Genomic DNA, 6,000 nt, shown 5'->3' with positions numbered 1-6,000 from the left:
CCTCTAGCTCTGGCCACCTCCAAACCCTTCACCGCTGGTAGATGCTCCAAGGAACGATGACTGCTCTGCCTACGTGGAATTCCCCCTAACGAGTTACTTCTGGCCACTGTCACAGACCACACGCTGAGCTCAACACATTTTGCAGTCCTTATTTTCCCATCATGCACATACTCTGATAAACCTGTTCATGTCAAATAATTATTTCCCCAGCTCTAAATTTGAATACATTAAAAACACGCTATCTACAAATAACACAGCTTAAGTCACTTCCTTAACTTGATTAAATGGAACGTAAGAATTAAATGAAATCCGAGTGTTCACAATTCCTCTCTTCCCATCCATACATGCGAATGCCATTTTATCAGGTTCGCAGTTCATTCCCTACCACCACCATTTCATTTAGGCATCTTTTACAAAGCCGTACTAGACATTTGTTTTCATCCAGTGAAACCATTAGAAGAATCAATTTGATCTCTAAGGCAAGTTAAGAGTAATGGACTCCTATGTTTACTTAGCAACAAGTACACAACTATTTAATTAGATCTATATGCCAGAAACCACATCTTTCGAGGCAACAGCAGCAGCTACAAAAAGTGAGGCATTTCAACTTCTTGCATAAATCAATGTTTTAAGTATTTTTTTTTCTGCTTATAACTGCTGAAATGCTAACTACCTACTTCCACATCGAAACGTTATTGCAGGTGGAGGCACCTGGTTTTGCTCCTGCAATCTTACACAACACTTTTTCAAAGAAACAGGCAATTAAGTTGCTGCCCCTTTTCAGCCGCACGTGATTCCAAGATTGATGTCGTATTTCAAGTGACAGACTGTGAACGCGCTCTGCAACCGTAGCATTTAATTTAGAAGTCAGCACTTGACACATTGAAGTATTTGGAATTCCTGAAGTCTGGCTGTCTGCAGAGTTGCATAATTTGAGCAGGGATAACCTACTTATAACCGGGCGAGATAGAAGAATGTCAACAGACAATCCTTTCTACGTCAAGGGACATCTCCTTCCTCGTCACGTGCCAGCAAAAGTATCACTGCCTTGTCACGGTTTGACTTTCTTCTTAAGTGAGTGGATTACAATGCCTAAAAGGAGCAAAGTTACACGTATCGCCAGATCTTCTTATGGAAATATACTCAAATGTTCTCAAAGAGCATTGAAAAAGAAGTTTACAGACAATGCCGGCGAAATGCCAGACGCGAAACAACAAACACAAGCTCAAAAGTACCCAAGACCTTCTCCTTTATCTGGGACAAATCACACCAACACCGCTCACCTCGTAGCATGGGCATCACACATCCATTCACAAGAAGGACACAAAAACAAAAAGCCTCCTTCAAGCAAATCACAGGATACAACCAAAAATAACGTCTGGACGCTTGTTCAACTTCACACGTGGGGGAAGCTGTATTTGCTTTTGATCCTCTTAGCAAACAGCTGACCAGACCCTCCTAAACAGCACACATTTGCTACAGACACCACAGAACGAAACCACCCCTTTTATAAGTTGCCAGAGTTTATGATTAACCTCCTGTTGCAACAAACATGGCAAGGGTTCAGTTTCACTTGCTGACTACTTCTCTTACGTTATTACAGAAGAAATATATAAGGACACTCCCCCTCTCCAAACCTCACGGTCACAAGAAGAGGAATTCTCTCACCCTGTAAACAAAAGCAGCGTGAAACCATCCATGTGGGAAACCGAGCACGATCCTCCCTCCCGACAAGTCAGCGTCCCTGCAACATCCACCTGGGGAGACTAAAGTAGGGCTGGAAATTCCCTTCCCCTGGAAAGGGACTGCTTGGAGTGTTCGCACCAATTAAAGTTTCGGATTAAAAACAGCTGTTTAAATAGAAGTAGTCCCTCGGGAGAGACACTTAGAGCATTGTAACTGGTTTCTGGTATAAACAGTTTTACATCAATGGAGGCATTTATACTGGTAGGGCTGTGTCTGTGCTAGCAGGTTAACACTTGTTCAGCTCTATCTTTTTAAATAGATGCACTTAAACCAAGGCAAGGTCTCCAGGTGCATCACACCTCGGATCTGCGTTACGTGTAGACATCAAGCTGCAGTTAGAAACCTCGGTGGCAGAAGAAAAGCGCGTCGCGCTCGAAATACCCTAAAAGACTCCTGGACACTAATCTGTGACCCACCTGCACTAAAGCTGCTCCCGCTCAGTGTCACCTTGCGGGGTCCACAGAGCGGTGCCACAGGCATGCCCTGCACATGATAAACAGCATGTCACCCAGTCTACGAAAACACACAACTAGAAGCCGGGGATCAACTTGCGAGGTGAAGTGGGAGACCTCCACCTAAGTAAAAGCAAAGTGGACTAGACACCCCAAGGATAAATAAAATAAAAATTTTTTAAAAGGGGAAAAAGAAAACCCTCATGTCAGACAGAAGCACAGAAAGAAGGCAGCGGCAACACATAACTGGGAAACCAGAGAAATACCCCACGCGGGTAGGGCAAACCAAGGACCTCATGTGAGTATAATTATGAAAGCAGGAGACTTCTAGAAACATCAGAACAGATCCTGGGCTGGACAAATTATATATATGACCAGAAAAGAGAAACTGAATGTGTTTTAAACCTATGGTTTCAAACTTGGGATCTGCAGATACCTAGGAAGTACGCAGACTCCTTCTTTTTACTCTGGCAGACTGCTCAGCAAAGAAAAACCAAAAGTCGAAGCAAAAGCAAGGTAGGCTTAACCTGTCTGTATCACGCTGCAGTAGCAGCGGGGCACTTGAAGAAAAAAGGTTGAAAGTCTCAGTCAGGAAAGATGTAACAGGCAGCCATGCAGGGCAGCCAAGGAGAACTAAGAAATGGGTAAGAACGGGTGACCTCTCTGGCACAAGTAGCAAGGAAGCACTACGGTCTGGGGGCAGGCACCGAAACAGCTGCCGCTGGGTGTCTGTGGGAACATGCAAGACATGAAAGGACAAACAGTGGAAACCTTCTCCCTGGAAGCCTGTAGGAGAAATGCCTGCCTGCCTTCCCAGGGCTACCGGTGAAACGCTGCCCGTCCTGAGACACGCAAACACGGCCAATGCGGGATGCACCGGCTTTTGGCGGGCAGTCAGTGGGATAACCCCGGCGCGTGTTAGGAGGAGACAGACCCTCCCTCATCAGCGGGCAGAACAAACTCCACAGCACAAACAGGAGACAGGCTGGAAGAGTCGTCGTCCCTTAGGGTCTGGTGGAAGATATCTGCACGTCTATTTGGGTGGAAAAAAAAAACCAAGAACAACTTAGCAGCTTTTTATAGACAGGAAGAAGCCTCCTGGGGTATGTGTATTTAACAGGCTGTGGTGGTCAAGCTCGGAGGCATTCCCCAACACACTTGTGTGCAGAAAGAAGTACAGCAGATTTTGGAAAGCAGTGGTACCCTTGTGTGTATGAAAGAAGGCAAGAGGCTCTTGGCAAGCAAGAAGTAGACTATACCCCAGCATCTGCCAGTATTTATGTTTGCGTATAGGAAAATAACCCTGAATACAGGGAAGGAGAGCAGAGAAACATGCAACAGATCTTGGCAGATGAGCACGATATCCTCATCATGCGTGGACATGGGCGCAAGCCGAGGCAGCAGAGTAGACCCTGGCAGATGGGCAGTAAAGGATGCGCAGAAAGGGGTGTTGTAGGAAAAAAAAACCACACCACAACAAAGGGAAAGCAAGCTTTGCCTCACAGCTAGTGGGAATCCCTCTTTTCCTCCCAGCAGCCTGCGGTGGGAAAGGGAGGCAGCAGGCATCCCGCTGGGATGCGGGAGACAACACAACTCCCCCACCCGCGAAACTACACGTTTGCGTGTGCCCGGGCAGCCGAGTACACCCACGGGTTTCCACCAGGCAACGCAGCTCCCTCAGGATGCGCGTAAACACCGCGCACGTCGGGCAGCACGAGTCCCCGGGAACCCGCGCGGGGGGTGACACAGCCCGCCTGGGAGGGGGGACACACGTGCGCGCGCGGCGGAAGAAGTGCACCGCGCAATGGCACCCCCCCCCCGACACACACCCGCCCCCCCCGGCGGCTGGGCACTTCGGGGACGCCGGTCGCGCCAGAACATCACCATCCCCCCGCCCCCGGCAAACAAGCGTGGACAGAGCGGCGGGGGGGGGGGGGGAAGGGGGACGGACCCGCGGGGTGCAGCAGTCAAAGCCCTCCCCCGGGTGGGCGCCCGCCTGCGCGCGCCGTCCCCCGCCCCTGAGAGGAACCAACGGCCCTAACGGCCGCTACGCCCTCTCACACCTCCCGCCTCCGACGCCCCCTCCCGCCGCCGCAGGCCCGGCCGCGCTCCCCGGTTACCTGCGGTCGCTGGGGCCGGCTGGGCCCGGCGTGCGCGGGAGACCGAGCCCCCTATCTGGGGCCGCGCCGGGGCCCTGCCTGGGCCATGACGGCGGACCGGGAGGCGGCAGCGGAGGAGGAGGAGGAGGAGGAGGAGGAAGAGGTCGCCGCCGCCGCCGCCGCCGCCACCTCCCCCTCAGGCGGCGCGCGGGGGGGGGGGGGTGTTGGGGGGGCGCGTCGAGCCCCCCCGCAAGAGGTGTGCGGGGAAGGGGGGGGCGCGTGCGCGCGGCGGCGCGCGCGGGCCGGCTCGCGGGGAGGGGAGGGGCGGAGAAAGGGGGGGGGGGGTGTCCCGGCGGTGCGAGCTCCCGCGCGCCGCTCCGCCCGGCCGGGCACTTTGTTTGTGTCCCACAGTGCACCGCGGCGGGGGCGGGGCCGAGGCGGTGGCGGGGGGGGGGTACGCATGCGCAGTGAGGAGCGGCGGGACCGGCCGGGACGGACACCTCGCGGCGGGCAGCGCCGGCGACGGGGCGTTCCGGTGTGCGCACGGTCCTACCCTGCCCCGGGGCGGGCATTCCGAGAGACCGGGCTCCTTGCATGCGACCGAGCGTGGGGTGCTCCGGTGCGTGCACCCCCGGGGCTCAGGACGGTGCACACCGTGCATTCCCAACCCCACGGTGCTCCGGTGCGTAACCCCCAGGGGCCCGGGACCGTGCACACCGTGCGTCCCTCCACCGTAAGCATGGGGTGCACGCACCCTCCGGCCCAGCACCGTGCAAACCGCCCTCCAGTTTGCATCCATCCCGATCAAGTTTAGAGTTTAACGAGTCTCAAATTAATCCACCCCTATAATTTGGTCCAAATCTGCGCTCACTCAGGGTAAGCACAGCTTAATTTAACGTGATTAGCGCAGCCATTTCCTCCTTGGCTTGTTTTAAGGTGGGTTTTTTGTTGTTGTTGTTGGGTTTTTTTTTTTTTCGCGATGAGTGCTCAGTAAATTCAAGCAGGAAACAGATTGAAAGGCCACGATCCAAAAATGTTAATCAGCCGTAAAAAAAAAATTTAAAACCGGCCCCTGGAAAACGCCACACTGCTCCGGCTGGGGGGAAAAAAAAAAAAAAAAAAAAAAAAAAGAGGCCAAACTCCCTTCTCTGTCGTAAAAACCCTGGGACTGTTTTAGATTCCTCACAAAATTGGGGAGCAGAGCCCCAGGAATCTCCAGGGTTGGACTCTGCTGCTTAATTCTCCTTTCACTTCCCCTTATATTGGCTTGATATTCGCGGGGAGCTCTGTTGCAACCCTGATGCACGGCTGCCTCCCGTTGCAATCTGCTCCTGTGCAAAGCAGGAGCAAAACAGCAGCGGTTTCAGCAGGTTGCATGTGCGCACGGGTTGCTCCCACTTTAATAAGACAAAATTTGCAAGGCAAGGAAGAATCTGCTCCTGGCTATCCGTGGTTAAGTCCTAAATCACAGAGGATTAATAAAAAAACTCGAGCTGCCAATCCTCACCTTCAAAATGCTGCTCCAAAAAGTGTGGAGCCGGGGGTGTTTGGTGGTGAAACTGTTGTAGGGCGAGTGATTTTGGTCAACCGACAGCCGTATCCTGCTTGAGATTTGCTCTGAGCAGGTCACAGGCTTTGCACGGGAGGGAAATAGGGTCCCAACTACCCAAATTCATGTCTGGAAGACAGTGAAATTCAGCGTG

Source organism: Phaethon aethereus (assembly GCF_964289735.1).
Source record: "Phaethon aethereus genome assembly, chromosome: 23".
NCBI classification, from domain to species: domain Eukaryota; kingdom Metazoa; phylum Chordata; class Aves; order Phaethontiformes; family Phaethontidae; genus Phaethon; species Phaethon aethereus.
The sequence above is the reverse complement of the archived record's forward strand: the minus strand, read 5'-3'. Positions refer to the sequence as shown.